Genomic DNA, 26037 nt, shown 5'->3' on the forward strand with positions numbered 1-26037 from the left:
ATAGCACACTGGTGCTGTGGCTACTGCTGAGTGGTGCTCACACAGCACCAAGGCTCTTTCCGACATTTCCCCCCAGTGGGATGGGGTGGGCAAGATCTTGGGAGGGGACACAACCAGGACAGCTGACCCGAACTGACCAAAGGGATATTCCATACCATATGACGTCTGCTCAGTATAAAGCTGGGAGAAAGGAGGAAGGGGGTGGGGTCACCCTTGGTCCTCCGAGGCAACCACTACGCGTATTGGAGCCCTGCGTCCTGAGAAGGCCCGACATCGCCTGTTCATGGGAAGTAGAGAATAAATCTGTCTTCTTTTTTTTGCTTCCACGCGTGGACCTTTGCTTCACTTTGCTTATATTAAACTGCTTTTGTTTTACCCACAAGGGTTGGGTTTTTTTCCTATTTTATTTTCTTTCCCCTCTCTGTCCTGTTGAGAACAAAGGGGAAGGGGGGGGAAGTGATAGAGCGACTTGGTGGGTACCTGGCATTTAGCCAAGGTCAAACCACCACAGTCTTTTTTGGCATCCAACGTGGGGCATGACAACAGCAGTTTTATATTAATTGTGCTATAGCTATAGCAGTTATTAAGGGACAAGCTCTTGTGCTGGTCACAGGTTTGTTGGTTGCGCTGCTTATCTTTATTTTGCTAAGCTCCAGAAGAAATTGGGAACATCATGGGTGGTTTTATTCTACAGGCTCCCGAGGTGCTTATTAATCCTTATGTTAGCTCTTTGATACTGTTCATTAATGCTATTCGCCTATTGTGGGCTGTGTGGAGCTCGTTAGGTTTTTGGTGTAAGAGAAAGCAAATTTTGGGTAAGAGAATACCAAAATGTGCCCTGAGGTGGCCTGTCCCTCGGTGGCAGGGGGAGTGGAAGGATTTGGGCAGATTTCTAGGACGGTCATCACCTCCTGTAGCCTGGGATCTTACCCCTGAACAGGCAAGCAACCCCGCAAAATTGACACAACACCTGAGAGAAGGGTGCCTTGTCTATCCCAGTGAACATCAGCAACTCCCAGCACTGTACTGGGGCCTAGCCTGTGCTTATCGAGCTGCAGTTCAGTGCTCTCAAAGGACTGTGGTAGAGATGGGGACTCAAACAACAACAGCAGAGATTGCCCCAGTAGTAAAAAAGCAGCAGTGGACAAGGAGAACAACAGGCCCATACCCTCGATTAATAAGGGAAGAGAAAGAAGAGGAAAACCTTGATCAAGAAGCTGTGTGGCAGAGAGGCAAGTCGACATCGGCCTGTCAGCTCTGCGCAGCCTCTGGGAAGCAGCCAGGCTTTGATGAGAAACAGGCCTTGGGAGAAAGATCAGAAACTGCCGAGTTGTGCCAAGGTGGCAGGGAAAAACAACCGACAGCTGCAACACTGAGCTGTGGGAAAGCGCTGAACTGTGCGAAGTTACCGCTGCGTGAACGAGAAGGTGATTGGTCTGCACAGCGCGTGTTAGAGCGGTCTGATGCTGATAGGAGAAAAGCTGCCTAATTGCTGATTTGCTAATTATGAAGAGCTTTAACGAGAGCATAAGTATGTACTATTGTATTGTTGTAAGAAGCGAGAGAGAATAAAGAAAGAAGATGGCTCCTGCCCTGCAGAAAGAAAGAAGAACACTTTGACTCGTTTTTTTGGCCGCTACACATATGCACATAACATATTGAATTGTGAGCCTTACATTTCCTAAAGAAAAATATGTATTTTTCTTTCTTTTTTTTTTTTTGTATTTTTTTTAAAGGCTCTCTGCAAATAAAGTAATTAAGTTTCTTCTACTTTGCAATTCAGAGAAACTAAGCCAGGTTAAAACTGAAAGGATTGGAAAAATACCATGGCCCTCACCAAGAAAGAGGCAGACTGAAGTGACGTGGAACCAGAAGTTAAGGCGCTGAAATGGATTACAAAGGTGTCCTGGTTTCAGCTGGGACAGAATTAGTTTTCTTCCTAGCAGCTGGTGCAGTGCTGCGTTCTGGATCCAGTGTGGGAATAACGTTCATAACACTCCAATGTTTTAGTTGTTGCTAAGTAGTGCTTATCCTACGTTAAGGATTTTTCAGTCTTCCATGCTCCACCAGCGAGCAGGTGCACAAGAAACTGGGAGGGAGCACGGCCAGGACAGCTGTCCTGAACTAGCCCAAGGGCTATTCCATACCATAGGATGTCAGCTCAGTATATAAACTGGGGGGGGTTGGCCGGGAGGGGCGGACCGCCGCTCAGACATCAGTCAGCGGGTGCTGAGCAATTGCATTGGGCATCACTTGTCTTTTCTTGGGTTGTATTTCACTCTGTTATATTCCTTTACTATTATTATTATATTTTAGTTATGAAACCTGTTCTTATCTCAACCCACGAGTTGGGGTTTTGTTCTGATTCTCCTCCCCATCCCACAGGGAGGGTGGAGGAGTGAGTGAGCAGCTGCATGGTGCTTAATTGCTGGTGGTAATGGCTGGTGTACATCTACTTCCTCCTGTCCATACAGATACACTTCTCATTTACGTTTCGAGAGGCTGACTGATCCTTTTCGTAACTCTAAGCTTTTCTGGTCCATTAAGACTTACACATTAGCTAACACCACATGGGTTTATTTCTTCAAGTAAAGCAAATTTATACTCAAGAGGTATAAAATCACAAGCAACCTTCAACATAATATGCTGTATGTTACAAGCAAATAAAACACTTGTTTGGCTCCTCTAGTCAATCTTATCAATACTGTCAGGTTGCAAACATGCACAGAAAATGCCTCGTTTTTGTGAGGGGTAGATATACTTGGAACTGTAACAGAAAATCAATCAGATGGTTTCAACTTCCAGAGTTGACGAAAGCAGATGTCAGCCTCTCTGCACACACTGACTTGCAGCAGTACAGTTTTCAATTAATTTCTTTCTACAACTGCCCTGCCGGTTGCAGGCCCAAGAAATAAGCGCCCAGCTGTAAGAACAGAGATTGCTCCCCAACCCCAAGTTCCCATATTCTCCAGTGACAAGACAGCAAGTCAGATTCAGCCTGCAGGTAACCCGGACTACACCGCTGTAAGCAGCAACTGGTTTGTTGGTACTCAGCCTTGATGAGCATGACATGCTCTGCTGCCAGTGTGCCTCCGCCTGTTCGACACCGGAGAACGACTACGGCTCCTTCGACGACGGTATTCTGGCGTGTACGATCTGCTTCGAGAACGTCTTCTACAGGAATGGGAATGGGATCTGGAACGAGCCTAACGTCTGTGCCAATGTCTTCTGGACCTGGATCTTCAATGGAGAGAAAGCTTTTAGTTAGGTCATATGCACATAACGTATTGAACTGTAAGCCTTACATTTCCTAAAGAAAAATATGTATTTCTTTTTAAAAGACTCTCTGCAAATAAAGTAGTTAAGTTTCTTCTACTTTGCACATCTAAAGATTGCACGGATCTCTAACAACATACTCGGTAGCACCGTTTTTAACTTTGCAGGAGCAGTTCTGGCATACAATGAGGATTATATTCACAGCAGTTTTGGGGAAATTCAACTAACACTTGCACAATGATACAGAAAGCAGATACACCACACTAAAATACTGTCTTGGCTGAAGAAGGGAAAGATCTACCAGCACTACGGTGCTGCAGAATCTACAAATGAAGTTCACCCAGGCTTGAAAATTATTAAAGGCGAAGACAAAACCCAAACCTGCTTAACTCCTCAAGCACTTCTTTGCAGATGTGTAGCCAATGATAAGCTCAGTTTTAAACAGAAATCATCCCGTCCCATCCCATCTGGGCATTATATCCTAAGGACAGGTAGTTAGTCTGGCTAAACGCTGCAAGAAGAGAAGCTACAACATTAGGCTGAACTTTGGGAATTCAGAGCACAGTAACTCTTTTTTGGCTGCCCTGGTACGAAGTGTATAAATAGGGAAGATGGATTATTGATCTCTCCCAAGAACTGCGGAGGAACAACAACATAATACTACGCAATTCCTCTTCCCCTTCCAGAGCTACAAATGCTGTTTTCTGGTTTCTCTCTCATTGGTGCAAGAAGGATTCAGTAGCTCTCCCCATTTTCACCAGTATGATGGTGCAAGGGAAGAGGAAAAAAGACAGACATTCCTCCTCTGTTCTGAGCAAGCTCTCTCAGAACCAAGAACTATAAAACTTTGCCTCTGCACACACACAGTGGGGGTAAGGGACAGAGGAGGACATGTGTAGCATCAAAAAATTAATTTAAATCTTAAAGCTCCCATAAATCAAGAAGCTATCCACACCCCTTTTAAGCCATAGTTTTCAGATTTTGTTTTAAAGCCTCCAATGAAAGAATGTCAAGAACTTCCCCAAGTAGCATCTTCCAACATTTCTTACAGTTACAGAGCTTACTCCTTTTGTCTAACCCAGACTACCTTTGCTGCAGTTCTCACTTGATTTTTCTTTTTTTCCCTAAAGGAGAAGTCTACACAAGAGTTCCCCACCAAAAGATTTTGGTGGAAGGAGACAGGAGCTTTTAGAGAACTGAGATGCAATCCCTTCTCTCTCTTCCGGAAGAGATAAACCTACAAATCTGAGTTGTGAATTCTACATTGCTTCCATTTATATTACCTTCTCTATTCATACCCATGCTTTATTACTCAGAGAATCTTTCTCCAACTTTTTCCACCTGTATAACCCCTGACATGCAAATTAATATAGCCCTGTTAATACACCACAGAAGGTTTGTAACTTTTACAGGTGGAAAAGAAATCTCATCTAGGTACCAAAAGAACAGGCATATGTGATAACACTGGATTAACATGACTAACTTCCCGGACATACCTTGATTTTGATCTTCACCTAGAATGCGATTCAGAGTGTTTGGAAGCCCTCGATGGACTGCGAGATCCTGACCTGCTCTCTGATTTTACACAAGCAGGACTCCCAGCTGGAGATTCTGTCTGGGTGTGAGACTCCTAACAAAAAAGACAGTATTAAAAATGGTATTGGTTCTATAAATGCCTAACTCCTAACATTTAAAGTACAGTAATCCTATCATATTGATTGCTCCTGAAAAACAAATGGCTAGGCAATACCCTCCAAAACAAATCTCATTTTGCTAACCCTCTGTTAATACGCTATGCTTTCCTCAAATAGGTCCCTGCTTGAACCAGACCACCAATTCTCTATTAACTAAGTAATTACGCAAATTCATCTACAACTTGATCATACAGACACTGGAACATAAACCATACATTTACTTAACTTAGGACCCATTCATTCTTCCAGATTCTTTTAATTCTACTTCACTCTTGCTTTCTACTTTTCTTCATTCTTCATTGAGTTTTTCATTTTTCATACTTCCTGTATTCTTCCCCAATTCAAACAATTCCTTATAGCCTTAAAAAAATATTCAAGTGCTTCTATCTGACCAATCTTGTGTTCAATTTTTTCCCCCATTCAAGTTTAATTTTCTGATCTTTAATACTTCGCACTAGCCTTCTTTTATCTTGATTTATCTTCCACATTGTTGGAAAAAACTCTTCAATTTCTTCACTAACATTAGCCTTAATGGAAAAAGAACATTTAGTATATTTAAGCACATGGAGATTATAAAACTCCGCTGGAGTTCAGATGTTAGCTACCAAATTCAAAAGCCAGCAGGTAAAGTGCAAGAAACTTTTATAAAACAACTTTAAAAAACAAAACAAAACAAACAACTTTAAAACTGTAGAAGAGTCTACATTCTAACAACGAGCTTACTGAGTTCTCAGTGTTTTACTGTATTTTCAAAACTACCCTCCTCCCCTTTCAGATTTTAAGATACATACACTGAAAACTAATTAGCGCAAATATATTAAAGTATTGGTATCAATAACTGTGCCTTCCCCCCTAAAATAATAACTATGTACTCCTCAGTATCCAATATCCCCATTTCTACTCCTGCACATTATTACTAAGACACTCTCAGCTGAACAGAATGGCCAAAGATTTCCAGCCCAAACCTATCTATGCACATACTTACTCGCACAACACATGCACATAGATATATGCAACAAGACATTTTTCTTCCTACTTTTTCTTCCTCGCTGTTACCCTGTTTTCCTTGCATACAACTTAATCCATATAAAAGAAGAAGAACAATAGTACAGTTCAAAGCAATCCAGTAAGAGACAAGACAGGAGGGGTTTTTCTTGCATGGTAATGCACACAAGAGAAAAACTAGGAAAACAAGCAAAGAGCAGGTTAGGATTTCCTCACGTTTTATAGCAATACAGCATTTCTAGGGAGCTCAGCTATAAAAAACCCCTACAGAATAGTATGTTGTATACGTATGTAACCACAAAAATGTGCAAAATTCTTAATGAAAAAAATGCACAGCAAGCTCCCCTCCCATAAGCGTTACATTTCATGTTTATTTGCATCATTTCTCCTTCTGCCTGTTCTCATGTGTTTTTCTCAATTTATTTCTTACTCTGCCTACATTCAGATTTGCATTTTCATTTGCTGTTGAAATTCTTCAGTACTTTGCACTGAAGTTCTTCTCAAAGGATGCTGTCCTCAGATTTCAAGACAATAAATCCACCAGAAACAGAGCCCAGGGATTCCTTACCAACAGATATTACAGCTACCCTACCTGTCTGCTTTACCTCAAAAAAAGGGACCAGGGACACATGGAGAATGTCACCTACTGGGATAACAGGCCCGCCAAACTTATCAATGAAGGCCAAATTCGAAGCTTGGCTGTGATGCATGGACCATAATCAGGTCTGCATTACAGGTCACTCTTATCAAAGCTGGCTATCTGCTGGTCTAGCTACAGGACTTTCACTGAAATAAAAAGATGTATGTGCACTTAAATATTAGCAAATTTTATCTGCTGTTTTTATTTTTACATTTGAAATCCACTGTTCACTATAAAAAATACATTTCCTTTTATAATCACTAACATGGTTTTTAATCTATTTTTATACTCTTCACTGCTTGAGAGCCTCCTTAATTCTTCCCCTTACACTTCATCTCCTGCAACAATTCCCAGTTCCTCTGGGAATTATTTCCACTTGCCTCCCTAGTAAGTGATCAGCAATACAGGAAAACATTTAATGTGGCATCATTCAGATTTAGAAAACATCCTTCAACAAAGACACCCTCCTCAGTCACTCCTTCATGAGGATACTGTGTTGTCCATACTTTTTACATTGGGAATATCAATTCTTGAACACCAAGAACTCTGGAAACTTGAACAAAACAAACAAACAAACCCCAGATACTGCTCGACTGAAAAGTTTTGGGAGGTGCCCAAAAATACCAAGGACCCAGTGACTCCCATACAGTGTAAAAATTAGCTTAGTGTCCTTACCTATTCAACTGAAGCATCTTACGACACCACCCACGGAGTTTCTAATAGTATCAGTTATGACAACGAACCTGTATTAAGTTGCCAAAAGCAAACGTTACATCATTTCATGGAGGTCAAGTCCTTCTGGAAATATCTGTTTAAGACCTTTAGGAGCTGCACTCACAAACATACTGCTTTAAATTGGAGTAACAAAGGTGACAGCATAAGCTCTTACACGTTTCAAACTTCCTCAGACACAGTGAGTGTAGATGTAAACTACAGCTAAAGAGAGACTACCTGTTAGCAGTTGCATGCTGTGTCTGTCATTGGCAGGCAATTACGTCTCATCTTCTGATGCAACATAGATCACTTAGTTTTATCTCCCACAGTGCTTCAAAAGGGCAGACTAAGGGAATCACAATAATCTGCAAGAGTTTAAGGATTTAAGGCTGATGATGAAAAAGTACCTAGTAAGATTTATATCAGCAAGACTACAGGCAGGGATTAATTAAGAGATTCAGAGTTTCAAGGAGTCACAGAGGGAGATTTTAAAGAATTCTCCTCCTCTACTTCCTACTAGAAGGAAATAATTGGGAAGCTCTATCTTAGTCTATATCACAGACCAACCCAATTGTTCTGCATAAACAGTTTATATCCATTCTACAATCTGAATGAGAAAATTAAATAATTCACACTTTCTCAGTACATCATCTTTAATGAGAGAAAATAGACACCTATTACCCAACGCATTAAAAATCTCTCAATTCTGTAGCAGTCTTTAAGCAAGCTATGCACTGTGATCTTAGTTTCATTGTTAGCACAGAAATTAAATACTGCCCAAGAGAGAAAAGACTACAATTTCACTCTGGATCCTCAACATTTTCTTATCTGTCTGTTCTAAAGATTCTCAGTCATTTAAGGGCCACAGATAAGACTGCATTTCTTAAATTCAGCTTCTCATCCCACAACTATCTTACAAAACAGTATGTATTTTAATGCCTTCGGCTTCATTATGCTGCTGTCCAATCACTATTTTCACCCTTACAAACTCACAGGCAGATACTCACTGTGACCATGTCAAACTGTCTACATTTGCTGTCACTACAGTCTGTGGGAAGAGCCAGTCCTCCTAATACTTCCTAATATTCTTCAGATCAGTCTTCCCTTTCAAAACAAATGCTTTATCTGTCAATTACACTTTTCCCAGGACAAAATTAAAAAAAAAAAAAAAAAAAAAAAAAAAACGTAAAACACTTGCAAACAAAAAACACACCAAAAACCCCACCTAAAATAATAATAATTAAAAAATCTCAATCATAACAGCGTGCTTCCTCACAATAAGATGGGGCAGCTTCCTCAAGTGCATACCAGGAAATGGGATTAATGATTCACCGAGAAGTGGAATTTAAGAGCCAAAGAAATTATTGTAGGTAAACACAAAATCTAAAGACTGCAGCTTCAGTTACTGATTCACTGGATAAGAAGATGCACAGCTAGAAGCATTTAAAGGGAGCACTGAAGAGTATTTTTTACCTTTTCTACCTTCGCTCTCCCACAAAACAAAGTGGTATGGAAAGGACACCCCCCGCCCCCCCTCCATGGTCACATAAACCCAGTCGCTGAACAGCTATCAGCAACTTTAGATGATCCAGCTGAGCAAGACGTCAGTCATGTCAGTGCATTTCATCCGCACTGGTACAGCTGTTTAAACCATGGAACCATTAGAAACGTTCTTCCTTAGTAGAACAAAGAAACAAAACTATAAACACATCAGGTACCTGCCATTATGTTCAGTTATAAAAAGATACCAGTAGACAAGACACTGCCACATGCCAGATTGATTGAGAAATTCCAGTGTTAGGGAGAGAAGAGAATAAAAGTTTTCCAAATGAAGACCCAACATGGTGAGCAGCTCTTTCCAACAGGTAAATTTTCCACCACAAAAAAAAAAAACAAGCCAACTAAGAAGTGGCAGTCACAGAAACTGCTACATTGGACTCCTCAGACTTCCTCTCAAAACATTTTACTTCTACATTTTGCAGAAGGCATGCAGAAATACTGAAACCACACAGCTGTATCAGCTTTCTAACACGGAACAACAGATCCATCAAGGAACCTAATACAGAAGTTCTGTGGATGAACGTAAGGAGTATCTCCTACTAACAAACCACAGTGGGAATACAGACAAGAAAATAATTTTTTAAAATATAAATCTCACTGTAAAATGGGAGACTGATGTAAAAATCTTAAAAATTAACAACAAAGCATACTTGGCTTGCAACTTTCTCGGACTTAGTTGGTTTTCCCTTCAGAGATTAGTTTATTTAGCTGAAAAGAGCTCAGCGATATAGCCATCTTTATCCAGGCAATCAGCACAAGAACAGATTTTGTTTACCTCCCCTGAGGAAGCAGCAGCAGTCACTGCACAGCCAAGTACAGCACACTCAGCCTAAGGAATGTTTGTGGGTTGTTTTTTGGTTTTTTTGTTTGTTTTTTTTTTTTTTTACTAACACTACAGAAATGTAACAACACTAGTGTAAAAGGGGACACTGCTCTTCCGAAATTTGCTTGTTTCCCCAGGCAGTAAACCTATCAAACTGCAAAGCTTCTGTCACTGGTTCATCAGAGAAAGTCACCAAAAGGATGCTCAGGTGTTCCTCTAAAGAATCTCTTAGAGGGAACAAAGAAAAAATCTCTGTAAAATCTAAAAAAAAGAAATAGTGATGCAGTGAGGACAAAGCACACATTTCATTCCTGCTTCCTGCAGCTTCTAATTCCTGCTTGCCCTCATCATCACTAAGAAAAAAAAACCACTGAAAATGGAAAGGACCAGTCATACGTGTACATAAAAAACCGCCGCAATCAGAGGGACGAGAGAAGAACCAGGCCTAACCAGGTTACAGAGCCACAGCAACCTGTTGAGACAAGAGCCTTCGGCTGCGTTATCGAGGAGTTTCAGCGGTTTAACAACGAAGGCCATACCTCCCCGACGGCTTCAGGAAGCCTGGCCCGAGGAAGACCCTGTTCGCAGGCCAGCAGCCGGCAGAGGCAGCGCACCTCTCCCAAAAGGACCCGGTCCCTCCTCCTCTCTGCTGGCGGAGGCCTCGGCTCCACCGCGCAGGACCGCACTCTGCCAGCCACAACCGGGAGGCCGGCACTGCCCACGGACACAGCAGGGACGGGGAAGGGCAGTGACCCCGAAGCTGAGCCCGGCTGACAACAAGGGGGCCAGGAAAACTGGCGGGAAGAAAAGAAAATAAAGAGCGAAGTGGGCAGAAACACCGGGCTCCACCAGCGCCCTAGCGAGCGCTGGCCGCCACGAGCTGTGCCGGGGACCCTCCGTGCATGCGCAGCCCCCTCCTCACGGCGGGAGGGTGGGGGGCCCTGGGGGCCTCTAAAGGAAAGTCAATTTAGGTTTCAGAGTTGCAAGTATTATTGTTCCCTTTTAAACTAAAGTCGGTTACTACTTTCTGAAATGTCAAGAAGAATTGTTCATCCATCCATCTGAATTGTAGTTGGGTTTTCTTGAATATTTGGTAGGCCAAAAAAATAAATAGATGGAGGGTTAAAGTATTTGCTGTTGGCTGCAGAACACTGTAGGAGGCAGTCGGAGTCCTGCTGGGGGCGAACCCCCTCCTCTAGGTGAGCGTTTGGGGCAGCTTCGGTGACGCTTGACATGGTTCCAAGGTGCTGGTAGGTCCTTTCGAGTCTTGTGTAGCCGGGCAGGAGGATGTTGGATGGGGGGAGTGAGAAAAAGTAAAAAAACCCCGAACAATGAGTAGTTTTCATGAATGGGGGGGGGCAGCAGGGAGAGGGAAAAATCCGGGAGTACCAGAGTTTGCCTTTTGTATTTGGTCTGCTGGCAGCTTGCTGTGGGCATATTAGTCAACACCTGTGTAACTGGGAGCCCGTTGGAGGAGGTAATGCTGCTTGTCATCTCCCTAGGGGGAATTTGGGGAGGGGGACCAAACTTACTCTTTATGGAATAGCTTCTTCTAATAAAGGGATTTTTGGATGTAACGGGAACAGGTAATTCTCCTTTAGGATCTGTGAGAGACGAGAAACCAGGCCTGTGAGAAACTAAGAAAAGCAGCCTGAGAAAGCAAAAGTTGAGGCTGATCGAAGAAATGCCTCAAACACTCGCAAGACAAAACTATGAGTCACAGGATGCATTCTGTGGAGGTCGAAGCTGATAAGGCTGCCAGAATAACACAAGATGGGACTGGAGGAGGGAGCCCTGTGAAGACAGGACGGCTCTGCTCTGGTGCACCTGGCCAAAACTTCAAGGGCCATCTGTCCGGTGAATGACCTTTGCTTCATTATCCACAAAATGCATATTAAAGTTAACACCCCTCAATATGCTAACGAGGGCTAACATGATCATGCTAATTACATCATCCCATGAAACACCTCACCCCTCCCCGTACATGGGATACGTAGGTGTGTGGGTCGACCTAGGGGATGGACCCAAGGAAAGTGGGTATAAATCAAGAAGGGGGGGGGGGGGGGGGCGCCCCGAGGAGAGAGAGTGCAGTGAAGCGAAGAAGACGGATGCCAGCGAAAAAGACGGATGTCTCCTGTGCCTCCCGGAACCCTCGGCGGCGGGATCAGCGCAGAAACCCAGACCGGTGATCTGTGTTTCCCCATTCCCTCTATCTCCCTCTTTTCCCTTTCCTATTAAGCAATGCAAGGCATATTATATTGCTTGCCACAACTTGCTATATACTTAGCCAACTATCGTGTGTTTAATTAGTACATTGTGAGTAGTTAATAAATGTTTAGACTTGGAGACTTGTTGTCCGCTCCATTGGGGATTTGCGAATCTGAGTCACTTGTCCCCCTCGTCTGAGCGGGACGTGACAGGATCTTACTCTGGCATTCTGCGACTCAGTCACAATGTTTTATTTCATATTGTAAGGTACAAAAGTTAGGAGTGTACGTCTAAGGTTAACTAAATGTTTAGTTGTACTAGTGTTTTCTTGCCTGCTCCGAGCTCTGGATCCTTTCCTTTGACTTACAAAGCAGAAAGTTGTCTGATATAATGCCGTGTTACTGGAATTGACCCAGTGTTACAGTGGTTCAGATCCCGAGTTGTAACTGGAAAGACACGGCTTCTCTCAGCCAAACCAAAACCCAAGTCCTGCATGTGAAAAGAGAGGGGTGTGCCAGAGCTGTTGCCTCCTTGTATTAAGGAGAGAAAGAAAAAGAACACCAAATGCATACTAAAATTTGTGAGGAATGATTGATAAGAAAGATCTGCATGCTGCTCACAGAAGCTGGGAATTAAACTGTTAAAAGTGTCCATTGCAAACTATTTCTCTGGGGTATGTCACCTGCCCCTGATCCATTTCATGAATTTTTGGAAGAAAATGAGAGCAGGCTTACCAACGCAACCGAAATCATGAGGATTGAAAGCTTAAGGTGGGGCATTACTTGCCTCAACAGCAGTGCAACTGTTTTGGTTTAATTTTTGGATGTTACAAGCCATCATCTATTAAAAGTGACAGTTAATAACATGTACCTTCTCTCCACACTTCTTAGAATGTCAGTAGACGTGAGGACCTCTTGGAAATGAGTTGTGTGCTGGCAGAAGCTTGTCCTCGGGCTGATGCAGTTTCTAGCAGACCTGATCTTTGTCAGGTAAGTAGGTGGTGTGTAAATGGGGTTTGTTTTTACCTGGATGTAAAAGCCTTAATTCTATGCAACCGTGTTCTTAGGTGTTTTCTTGATGTTTGATTATGCTGTGGGTTGTATTCTCTTAAGATCTCTTTAAAAACTGCTGGCTTTCCTAAAGAAAACGCTTATTTTGTGTGAGCAAGTTTAAATCTTTCTGCACTTCAGACTTCAGTTAAATTATGCAGCCATAGGGGTTTTTTAACACTCGGGGAAATACTACAGGAAGGTAATACACAGAATGCTGAATTCTCTGTCGTTGTCCAGTGCACATTATGAGTTATCTTTAACAAGAGAGCACTGCTTTTTCTGAGAAGTGATTCTTTGCTCCATCTCAAGAAGTGCAGAAGATCTTACAAAGACCTGTCCTGTTCAATGCGCTGCACAGAGTGCTCTTAGGAAGATAACAAGGGCATATTTAATGGCAGTTCGATGACAGGCATACAGAGAGGGATGGCAGCTTTTGGTTTTGCGTGTGAACTACTGATGGCTTATTGCAAAGTAAGGTTGACCTAAAGTGATTGTCTGAACCGTTTGTGTGTGCAGGTAAATGACCTTCTGTGTTCTGCTTGAAAAAGAAGAAAACGCACCAACAGCAAACCCAGCGTGTTTGTGGTGTGACTGGCTTGTTCCTTTGTCAGGCTTAATAAGCCGTCAGTGTCAATAAAATGTTGTGGCAGCACATTAACAGAAAAGCCATGGAAAAAGCTGTGTAAGATGGTGGTGGTTTTCTACTTGCAAAATTTTCTTTGAGCTATTGTTGTTGGAGTAGAGGATTATGTTTCTGAGGCATTAGCATATATTGTTAGGAGATGAGGTATCAAATGCATTACTTTGTTTTTATACTGCTGTTGGGATAATTGTAGGAGAGTGTGAAAATAAGATTTGTAATGTATTACAAATACCATTTTGAGGTGTGCTTATATTTTCAAAATGCTATTTTTATCTCTTTTTCCTGATTTCCAGATTTATGGTGGCTGTTCTGAAGGTGGATGTTGGTACAGATGTGTGGCACAGGAAGTGATCAGCAAGGAAAAGACAGGAAACATTTTTTAAAGTCTTTAATCATCTATCAGTTCTACATGTAGGATGACAGGAATAAATGCAACTCCTCTTTTTGAAACTTGCTGTGTGTGAATGCGTTTAGGAACGGTGAATATATACGTGGGACACAAATTCAAGTGACCTAGAATTTTGGAAAATGCTGATGAAAAGACTGGCAAACCATGACATACTTGCAAAATGCTGTTTGTGTCTCTTTATCAGGAGATTCATGAGTGAGTGGTAGTTAATGTTGTTAAGTAGTGTAATTTAACTTCAAAACTTCGGAGTGGTGAAAATAGCAGCCTTTGTGTGACATGTTAGCACTGGTGGGGATGACCTGAAAGAGTTGTTAATCATCATTAGGTGACTGATACAGGAGGCTGGTAGTTCCTACTGAAAATGCTGGTTTCTAGACAGGTTGGTTGGCATGCAAACATTAGATCACATATCTGTCCATTACAGAAAGTCTTCTATATTGCTTCTTGATTGTAGCCCTTGGAGAAAGAAAAAATTGCCAGCAAAGGTCTGTTTTCTTACTTAAAGTTTTGTCGCTAAGCTTTTAGACAGGTGCCAACACAAGAGATTTCTCTGACTTGGTTCCTCCCTTGGAAGGGTGTCTAGGCTTAGTAGAGAAGACTCTGATCTCTGCACATGCCTGTGTGTTAAAATGCTTCTATTCTAGTAGCTGTCAGTGCATATTCCTGTGTGAGGTTTGTGTAACCTCTGCTGACTTATATTTTATATTATTGTCGCAGTGTAAAGTGTTGTACATTGACTATGGAAATTCTGAGGTTCTGAATACATCAGACATAGTTGAAATTCCACCAGACTTGCAATGTCTGAGTGTTGCCAAGAAGTACAGACTCTGGGGACTGCAGATGCCAAATGATCAGAACTTCAACATATTTAACTGGGTGAGTAACAGATTTTGAAACATCTAGATGATGGGATCTGATGCTGCCAAATATCAGCAGTTTCACCAGGAGGAGCCTCCTAAGAGCTGGATGTTTCACTGTGTAAGGAACTATTAGACATTGTTTGTCTCAACATTGTTGCTCCGCGACCACCACTTCCTGGCCTCGGCATCCTGTTGCTCTGAAGGAGTACGCTTTGGAGGAGAAGCAGAGTCCCAGTTGAAACCACGACATCCGCTCAAAGCAAGAACAACGACAGCCTTGGCAGTGCCTGCCAAGCTGTACCTGCGCGCGAGCTGGGTGAAGAGGAAATTGGGGCGAGGAAGACATGCAAAGGCACTGCAGGTCGACCCCCCCCCCGCCAGCACGGCCACCATAAACACCTGGGCATGCGTGTATGGAGGACCACGGGGCGGCACATATTACAATGAGCTCCGTGGAAATGGGCAGACTCTTCGGAGAGATCGTGGGGACTGGGACAATAAAAGGACTGCGTACTCCTCTCTTGGTGTGGAACTTCTTCGACACCTGTTACTTGGAGCTGGGACCTCGGCGGAGCTTGGAGCACCACCACCTGTACCGAGGCCGAGTCTACGGAACAGCGTTGGATCCCTGGTGGTGGCGGTAATTAGCTGCATCTCTACCGTTTTTCTGGCTTAGGGATTCTGACTTTCTCTTTCCTTTTCTCTCTGTCCCATCGCTGTTATCAGTTGTTATAGAAAATAAAGTTCACAAGATTGTACGGCATCTGACCTCATTTGTGTCTTAATCTCACTCTTGGGATCGTTTAAGAACCCGCCCCGATATTGGATCGGGACAAGGTGATGGGAGCGACAGAAGAACATGTTTCATTTGAAACAATATTTCATGCATATGAGCCTGTCCACTCAGAAATACACTATTGAATCTCTTTGATTACACTAGCACTTTTATCATGTAGTTTGGGCAATAATCCTTACTTTGTGTTCCTCACAGATATCTCTCCCATGATGCTTATGCAGGAGACATGGGCTAGAAAAGCCATTGATTCTCAGAATCCTCTCTCTTTTGCTTTCTGTCCAAACTGAAATAATTTTCTAATTTTCAGGAAGGAACGGAGTTTTCCAGAACTGCATGAAACTTTGAAACTTTGCTCTGCGGGTGAAGTTGTCAGCTGTTGGTTTGTTACTGCAATATTCATTACATGGCATATGCTAAAAATTATGTTAATAAAATATTAGCTGTTAATTTTTAAATAGTTATTTCACTACAAAATACTTATATTTGTAAAATGTATCATAAAGTCACAGTATCTCAACTTGGAATTATGTTCTGTATAATAGCTAGTTTATTATACAAATTTTATTCCCCATTAACCCTTACAAAAAGCTTCAGCAGCCTTGTCTTCTGACATCCAACAATCCTCTATATAATCAGGGTGGCAGAACGAGTCCAACACTCAACTACCACTCATGTTACATAGCCGAGAACAAACTTTTAATTAGTTGAGAAAGGTAAACATTCCTTTTGTCTTGGCATAAATCAAAGTTTTCATAAATTAAGGTTTATCCCTTCTCTTCCATGGAGAAAAGAGAGATCAGGTTTTTGAACAAAGTAATTTAATGTTTGAGTTAACACTTGCGACCAGCTAGACTAAAATCATAACCTGTTCTCCGTTTCCTTTGAGCTGTAGCTGAATGCTAGCAGAAGGAAAAAACTGTGGCACAAAAAGACAACAGTAAGGAAAAGGCTAAGAAATATTATTTGATCTAATCTCACAAATTCTCCTATTGCAGTAAAAGCTGGTGTCCGGTTTCAGGAAAGACAATATCATTAAAAAGAAGACTTGGGAAAGGGTCAGTCTGGAAGTCTGGATTTACCAGTAGCATTTCATTTTCTCTCCCTGCATGCTCTGAAACATGTATGTTTATAGCAGCTACCCACTACGTTTTTCAAGGAAAACATTCCTAAACGTGATGGACAGCATTGGTGTATGTACAAACACCTGGTATATGCCATTGGTCTCACTGTACTAATATTTATTTCAACTTCAGCTTATCTGTAGCAGATGAAGGTGAAAGCAGAACCTGCATGGAGACCATGCCAACAAGATTTTCGTCTATTTGGATTTTCTGAGTATGCAATGTTAGACAAATGTCTCAAAGTCGCACACGAACCAATAATACCACAAATTGTCTTTTTCAAGGTTCAGTGATTAAAAGAAAGATGTAAAGTAAACAGAGGAGATCTAATCAAAACATACAAATTTTAGGTAATTCTATTTCTATCCTCACTCTTAGGCTTGTATTCTTTACATCCTGATTACCAAATCCGCTTGCATTTTGTAGCTCCTGAAGACTCCTGTTACCACTTCATTCCCCTGTTACTCATTACCCATGACAGATCCAAATGGATTTGATACACAGTTCATATTTTGCACATATGAGACAAGGTAAACCTGTCATTTTCACTACTAGTACAACAGAAAATGAACAGCATGGCAACAGTGAGGAAAACTGAATTCTCTAATGGACTACAGAGGGATAACTGGCTATTCAAACACAACTTTCTGCTCATTTTTCAGAGAGTAAGTGGGTGAATGCAATGGGATCTACCTCCAGTAAGAATAAGCTCAACAAGTTGCAATTAAATAATGACATATTGAGAGCTAAGGGTACAATTTTCAGAGGCATGTTGGACCAGAGACTTACTACAGAATCACATGTCACCTATGTTCTGAGTTACAGAATTAAGTGAAGATGTCATACACGCTGTGAGTTTTCTGGATTCACTCATCTGAATTTGTGGTAACCCTACTGCCTTCCCAATCAATGTCGGACATGTTCAGGACAGTATTTTTCTTATTGACTGTAATACAATGTGGTGTGTTTTCTGGGTGAATATACGGCAAGGTGAAAGACCCACTACATTTACATCTGCCATGCTGTAGGTTGGATCTGCACTCCCACTATGCAGAACGGAAGGGAACTGATTTTTAGAAGTATGCAGATAGCAAAAAGTATGCCAGAGTTTGTTTCCATGGACAGCCTCTTTCCCATCTAGAGAAGGGAAGGAAATGACTGCGTATGAAATAAAAAATGCCCTTAGTGATATGACACTTTGTGGTGGTGCAATCCTTACCCCCCCCGCCCCTCTTTGTTGGGCTGCTTGGTGCTAGGTGCGATTCCACCCACATCCCCCGAGCTATACACCAGTCTGTGGAGATAAGGACTGACAATGTTAACGAGCCTGGCTCCTGCCCCTCCCGATTGCTCGGAAATGGTTAAAATGGCCCATCAACTCCTAAGGGCCTGGCACACCTGTGCCTGGGATGTGGTCAAATGAGAACAATAACAGAGTCGCACATTAATCAAATTCTTTTGTAACTGCTGGAAGGCACCAGAAGGCATTTGACAAAAGTCAATTATCTTGGACCCTATAAATGGCGACCACCAGGGAGACCCTTTGAGCTCTCCTGGATCGCAGTGGGCCTGTGACCAGCATCTCCCCTGAGCTGGGACGCCTCTCAGGTACCAAACCCTTAAGGTGTCGTCTGCTCCAGACGGAAGGCCAGGGCGAAGTCCCCCGCTTGAGTCTCAATTATCGCCCGTTGAGGAATGCCAAGGCATTGGGAGGATTTGCTCTAAACTCGAGAGGGAAATTTTCTTTGAGCTAGCTTCTCTTTACTCTGTGTGTGTGTGTGTGTGTGTGTGGGTACGTACCCTTGTTTCTGTGTGTGTATGTCTGTTCTGTGTTCATTCTACTGAATCCAAACACCTTTGTTTCTGTATGTTTGTCCATTTTGTTATGTGCATGCATGTGTATATATGTATATATAGGTACCGTTAAGTAAGTTAGTGTGAATCTTGTCATTTTAGAATCTGAATAAGTCGCTTTTCTTTCTTTTAGTATTTCTTAATTATTTTATAATAACAAATTGCTGTTAGTTATTAATAAACCTAGATTTCTTACTAAATATTGCCGTGTCAATACTTTCATCCGCAACACACTTAAAGCATAAGCACATAAGCACTGCTTATCTTTTAAGTAGAATATGAAATAATATCTTTTATTAATTTATTTATTATCATATTATCATATAAAATCTTTTAGCCTTTGATACTATTATTTCATCAGGAATTCCGATATTCATACTCTCGCTCTCTTTGCAAACACATCCCTAAACATTTGTGATTCTCAATATTTTAGAGGTCTCTAACTCACAGCTTAAGCATACAAAACTAACCGCAAGACTTTTCAGTAAAGTTGTAAAACAGAGTGCAGCAACAGCCCAACAAAGACTGCAGTATCTCATCAGTTGTTCAGTGCTTCCGTAGCTAGGATCCCCCACAGAATGCAGGACTGCTGGCAAATAAAGAGGAAATACTGACAGAAACATTTCTGTCACAGCGAAATTTCACTGGAGCTAAAACATTTCTATTTCAAGAGCACATATGGAATGCTGTGCAAAAATGGAAGAAAGACACTGTAAAAGATAAAACAAAGCCTAGGTTGGGTGAAAGCCAGGTTCAAGTTCCTTATTTAGAATGATTTAGAACGATACGGATGAAATACCCTGCTGTATCTCAGCCAAAGTATCCTATTACAGATCTTTCTGAGTCAAGAATTAAATCTGCATCTCTCACATCCCCAGCCAGCCAGTACCCACAGCTTTCTTCAGCCAGCCACCACTTTCACAGCAAAACGTTTACAAGTATTTTTTCTAGTTTAGTGCTAATGAAAATAAAACTGAAAAGCTCCAGAACATGCTGCAAAGCAGAATAACTCAGCTGTCTCAGGAAGACCCCTTCCTGACATAACCAGCTAGAAATCACTGAATAGGTACACCCGATGAACAGCTTTGATTCATGGTGCAGAGTGTCCAGGCTAACCAATGGCCTTTGCCCAATCTGTCTACGGTATACAAAGGATATGGTAAAAATTGCCAGATGTATATACCCCCCAGTCAGGGGTATGTAGTCCAGGAAAATTACAGAATGGGCATTAAAGATACCGAAGCATGATGGTTCATATCATTATCTGCATCTAAATAGTTGCTAATCACAAAAGAGACTTTTAAAAGGCCTGAAAGATTGTGTTCAAAAGGCCTTCTAAAATGTTACCTCTAAACCCTAGCAACGCTATGGTTAATTTGTCCACAGCTTAAGCAACACTGTGCTGTTGGGTTTTTGTTTTGCTGATTAGGGATATCAATTAAACTCAGACACCAGAGTGAAAAGAGCAGGCATATTTTACTAGAAATAACTAAATAATATAACAGAATAATACAGAAAACATACAGTAAGAAAAGACAGAATGTCGGAGTCACCATTAGCTGGGGTCCTTATTTCTCCGTGCGGGAACAGAAACGACGCAACACCAATGTGATGATCAGGTCGTCCATCTTTTTTATTATAGTTATTGTTATATTCTATTCCTTTTCTGGTTACATTTATACTCTACTAAGTTCTGTACACGCGCTCATCTATCTTCTAATAGGCTACAGGTCATCTACACGCGCTGTTCACGCGCCTCTACAAGCATTTGCATTGGTTAATTGCAATTAGCACATAAAGCCCAAAACTCGCCAAAACTCCCTTATCTCATACCTTGTTTTGCTCAGACTTGTGTGCTTTTGCTGACCACAGGTGTTTCTCACTTATCTGCTATCTTGTGTGTTTTTGCCAGCCTTATTTTGCTGGCCTTGTCTTCGTCCTTGCATTCTTCTGCCTGCACTAACTTTCTCCCAGCGCGGCCCGGACTCCTACAACAGAATAGTGCACTTAAACAAATAGGAAAATACAGGGTAATGCATCAAATCATTACTACTTGAGAGAGAGAATAGTGATTAAGAAAGATCCATCACCACTTGCATATTTTACCATCATCCGGATCCGTAGTCGCTGGGGAGCCCCGGTTACAGCGAGGATTTGGAGAACCTTTCCCTGCAAGTGGGAAATCCTACATGGTGCGTCCACCCGTAGGTGAGGCTTCCAAAGTCGCTGTGAGCGGGTCCAGCCTTATATACCTAAAATCAGTAAGCCAGAAGAGCTGGCACCTTTTGTTTGATTTTCCCAGAGCCTGGCCAGGGCTCAGGGAAAAAACTAAGGGAGGTTTCCCAGCTTATCTAGGTGATTTATGAGCAAGGTCACACACCAGGTCACAGGGACAGACAACTGTCTTTGTGGCCCTGTTATCTTGTTTACACACACAAAGAAGGATACATGTTTTATAATGTTTAAGTTACATTTTCTATACATATTTCACTAATGACTACATACTGAGTTAGCAATTGCGGTTCAGGGCCTGTTGCTCAGGCTTCAGTATTCCCACCTTTTACATCAGGATAGGTGGTGTGCTATAACTTAGTATAATACCTATTGTATTAGTACAATGCTTATCAGTTATAAAACATACAGGATTCATCTATAGGTCAACTCTGGCTTGGGCCTATTGTCCAAGCCTTAGCCCTTCAGTTTTCTACCACTGAAAGACAAAAGGCAGTGAGGGAAGAGATGGTTGCATTGGTTTCTCTTCTCATAGGCCTTTCTGAGTTGTAATAAGCTCTTATTTTTCAAACAATTATACTGTACAGGTACTCCAGGGTCAATTCAAAGCAAGAACCTTTCACCTATGAACACACATACAAGCATTACTTTTAAATCAGTTCTCAAAGCAACGGGGCTTAAATTCATACATGATTTCTGCATCCTAGACTATGTATCTGCCTTGAAAAGTTTAGATAACACCACAAAACCAAAGATGTTCTCCCCAAATTATGTTGCCTTTGCAAGCCATTGTGCAAGCAAATGTGCTCAAAATAGACAGTGATTAGATACACACCTAAAAGATGCCTTGAATCTGCTGAGTCAGTATTGGCTGCACACAAATTGTCCTTGAGGATTTTGATTGTTCCATAAAGTATCTCTGGGACTGTTAGGAGCACTGAACACTCTCCTTGCTACTGTTATAAATGCAGAGGCAGAACCAGAATATAACTTTTAGAAATGTATTGGAATAAGAGCAAGCAAAAAAAAAAAGGCTTGGTACGCCGGATGGCAGGGGCTGGGGGGGGAAGGGGGCAGCTTCCCGCTTCCCGCTCTGCCCCGACTGACACCAGGTGCAGCTGTGCCACCCCCCTTAGTCTACTCTCATGCATATTCACAACATGGGCGTAACTCTCCCCAAAAAGTCTCCATCTCCTGGCTGCGCAAGCGCAATAGAGTTTCTCGAACCTTCCCGGTCCACACATGCGCAGTAGAGTCTCCCGAACTTTCCCAGGCTTTCTGGGGTTGCTGGGGCCTTCTGACAGGGTCCCTCCGGTACTTTTCCATTGCGCAATAGCAGTCCATAGGAGTCTGTGTTTACAGGAAAAGAACTCCGAACCATTTTAACAACAAAACCACGGTAAATCCCCTTTAACTTATGTACATGGCCAAGTACCAGCAGCACACCTGCTCCTCATATTAAAGTCACTATAGTTCTTTAACACGAATCACCACCATATTCTTCACACTATCGTTAAAGGAAATGATGCATTGCATACTGGATGAGAAATGCTGAAAAATTGGCTTGGGTTGAAGGGGGAGATTCTTGTACAAGTCTGGAAAATTGAGAAATTTTGAAAATCCATAGTAACAAATGGTTTGTCTAAATTGAGCAATACAAAATGCATCTGAACTAAAGACCCACACAGAGATAAAAATCCCTTCTGCATATAGAAAACAAAGAAAAAAATCCCACAAAATAACACATTACAGAGTATTCACCATTATTTGCTCTTCAAAAGTAAATAATGTACCAAAATTTTAAAATCACCGTAAATACTGCTTGGATTTTATTTTTTTTTTTAAAAAGTACATACCATAAAGAAACAGTTAAAGCTTAAATCCAAATGGCCAACATTTAACTAAGGTTCAAAGAGAATCCATCTTTACAACTGACAGAGAAAAATTTAGACATTTAAAAGTGAAGGGTTTGGTTAAAAAAATAAAGTATCATGCTCAGAATTAAACTTCTCAGTTTAATCTTTCTCAGATGGGCACAGAACTTCATATAAGTGCAGTAATCAACAGTTTGCTGGCAACAGAAATGCATTTTAAGCAGCGTTCTGGAGGAGTCTGTCCTGGGCCCAGTTCTACATATATTTTCAATCATGACTTGAATGATAGGATAAACACTTAGAATGTTCACTCATACAGACCATGAGATGACATATAACTGAGTAACTGGATAGAATCCCAAATGGATTAAAAAAAAAAAAAATAAAACCAATTGTAGCAATTTCACAAACCACTATGGTTAAGAAGATGTCCAAAACATTATTTTGCAGCAGAACAGCAGTGTAGAATAATTTTCCATAGTGTGCAAGATTGGTCTGAGTATGAGGACCATCCAGCTGTGCTTTATGCCTTCAGGCAAAAGTCTGCATAAAATTTTTTATGATGCAAATCAACTGATTTTGTTCAATGTTTATTAAACATTTCTACTGTTCTGAAGTAGTACCCACAGCAAATGGACTTGGAGGACGGCTTGTTTTATTTTAGAACCCTTCATATAATCTTTCCTTCACTTCGTGACTTCTTTCAGCAATATCCTAGACTGAAATATATTTTTCTGAAGAGTATTTTTTTAAAAATTTTGAAGTAGTGGCTCTGCTATACTGAAGTATAAGGCTGAAATTTTCTTATACAGCAAAAGCACAAAATAGAACCAATCAATAGTTTACATAAATTATTATTTATGCAATCAACCTGTACTGACATAGCCTAAATTTCCTTCATATCAAAGTGAATCTGGTCTATCCAGTAATTTTTGCAGTACTTGCTCACAAATTTGAATATAGAAAATATTTGTGCTTCATAAATGCTCAGGTAAAATAACACTGGTATTGTACCAAGAAATACATTTATCAAGACTACTAAAGTTACTAAAATAAGTTGCATAAAGTTACTAAAATACATTGCATCTTGAAAGTCATTATAAGCTTATTTCTCAAAAAAAAGTTGCAAGTCCTCCACCTGCTCTTACCCCAACTCATTATAGAGCTTGTGAGTCAGTTCAGCTTTTATTCTATTTAAAAAATAAATGTGGCCTGTTTGGACTCAGGAACATGGAACAAGTTCAATAACCAATTTAATCTAAGAGTAAGCAGCTGAAGAACAGGAAGGAAAAACATAAGCTTTAGTAGGCTAAGGTGACTAAGGCAGAAATATGTGATCCAACAGCAAGCTACAACTCTCCTATCTTGAGGATTAATGAAGAAGGAAGGTAAAAGCTTTCAGAGCTACAGTCTTCCAGAGGGCCACAGATTTGTCTTCAGGGTTCATATATTTTGCAAGCTAGGATGCATGTGTCTAGATTTGAGGCAAAGTAAGGTACTTGAGAGAGATCAAGAACAAATTAACTTCGTGTGGGTACATGCAGCCTATACACATACTCTCCTCTCACCACCTTTTGGGATGTAGTCTACATAATAAAATCCATTCAAAGAAAGCTGCAGTCTACTTATTAGGAAGACTGCACCAAGAATCACTCCCATCTAGGAGTCAGTTCAACTGCCTGCTCTAGGATGACCCTTCTGACTTCCTGCAGAGGGTGGGGTTCCTTTGGCATAGTCACTGAGCATATGACTGGTTTTGTACCTTCTGTCTCTGAACAGAAGTCCACCAAGAGAAACCTACATAAAAATGGAGACAAATATTATGTTCGTGGTTGCACATCTCAGCTGACACATTTAACCTTTAGGCTTTCAGCCTATAAAATTTCCTGACAAAATAGAACTCCTGACAAAATAACTGGTCCTTTTAAAATTTTGTAATTTTAAGGGAGCTTGAATGATCATTCATCGCCACTAACCTCCCCACCACCAGCCTCGCCAAACCAATCTGATTAAAGTAAATACACGATAATTATCCATGGAAGAGAGCATGTACAAGACACAAATTAACTCAAAAAAACCTTTATACCACTGTAAGCTCATTGAATCTCCATGTACCACCTGTCTGGACACTGAACCAGCAATTATGTGTTTTTCTGGTTTTTATTAATTTGCATGTATTTCTCTCATTACCCTTTCTCGACTATTACATGAATTATTAGTTCAGTAACTTATTCTAGATTTTTTTCTAAAAGGGGGACTGTCCTTCCTTTACAGGAACCATACAAAATCACAGCTTCTGCTTGGGACAGAAATGTTTCGTTTTACATTACAAATGTTTTACATTACAAACGTTTTACATTACAAATCTGAGAAATAAAAAGTCAATAACAAAGATAAAGATTGACCATTGGTCTAGAGAGTGTGAGGGTGTAAAGTTTGTTTGATGTTCTTCAGGTAAAAGTGCATCTGAGGAAACAGGAGTGTGAACTGAGGGGTGAAGGGAAAAGCCGCTGCATTTAACAAGGCTAGTCAAGTAATTGTGTTTGTATTACTAAAAAGAGTGATTGTGTTGGAAAATTAAGAGATACTTACTTAGGAAGATTAAAAGGAAGTTCAGGAATATAGGGAATAAGGGTATTTATTTCAGTGTTGCTTTGCATTGGTGGCAGCACAGCAGCTCCGTGGCAATAGGAGCACTCTGCACCTAGCATTGTATCCCTGCACACCACCTGCTTCTGAATCCTATGCTGGAGCAATAAACACCAAATTTACCCATTCCCCAAATCCCACCCCTCCATGCATAGATTTTTGTCCTTTTCTAAAATACCAAATACATCTGTGAGGAGACTCATTTCTTAATTATCTAACAATGTACCTGATCACCAAAAGGTCAAAAGTGACTTAAAAATACTAAACAAATTTTTAAAAGTATGTTGAAAAGGAAAGTAACCCTCATTGTATTCTCTTTTGCACTACATCACAATTCTCCCTCCAACTTTTCTCTGATATTTGTGGGTTTTTATATAAATGTATACATTGCCAAAGAAGTCAAAATTCACCATTGCAGCTTGACTGAAGTTATAGAAGATTTTTTGCAGCATCATATTTGTGCCATTATTCCAAAGGCCGTTGACCCAGGGAATTCTCTGCTCCCATTTTTTCTGATTGTCTACCTTCCAGAGTGCAGATTAAGCCAAGCTCTCTATCCTCTGTGACCAAAGTGCAATAAAAAGCAACAACTGAATTTGAAATATTTATTAGAAGTGTAGAGAATGA

General features: G+C 41.1%; 1 long non-coding RNA gene across 1 annotated transcript; it reads right to left on the reverse strand.

The window, feature by feature from the left end:
• Positions 1-1175: 1175 nt before the first annotated feature.
• On the reverse strand, positions 1176-7648 carry LOC141935948 (uncharacterized). The gene is made up of 3 exons (XR_012626661.1): positions 7567-7648; positions 4773-5497; positions 1176-3240 (listed from the first exon to the last, which is right to left on the reverse strand). It is a non-coding gene; the product is annotated as an uncharacterized LOC141935948 (long non-coding RNA).
• Between the last annotated feature and the right edge of the window lie 18389 nt (positions 7649-26037).

Source organism: Strix uralensis, chromosome 30 (genome assembly GCF_047716275.1).
Source record: "Strix uralensis isolate ZFMK-TIS-50842 chromosome 30, bStrUra1, whole genome shotgun sequence".
NCBI lineage: Eukaryota > Metazoa > Chordata > Aves > Strigiformes > Strigidae > Strix > Strix uralensis.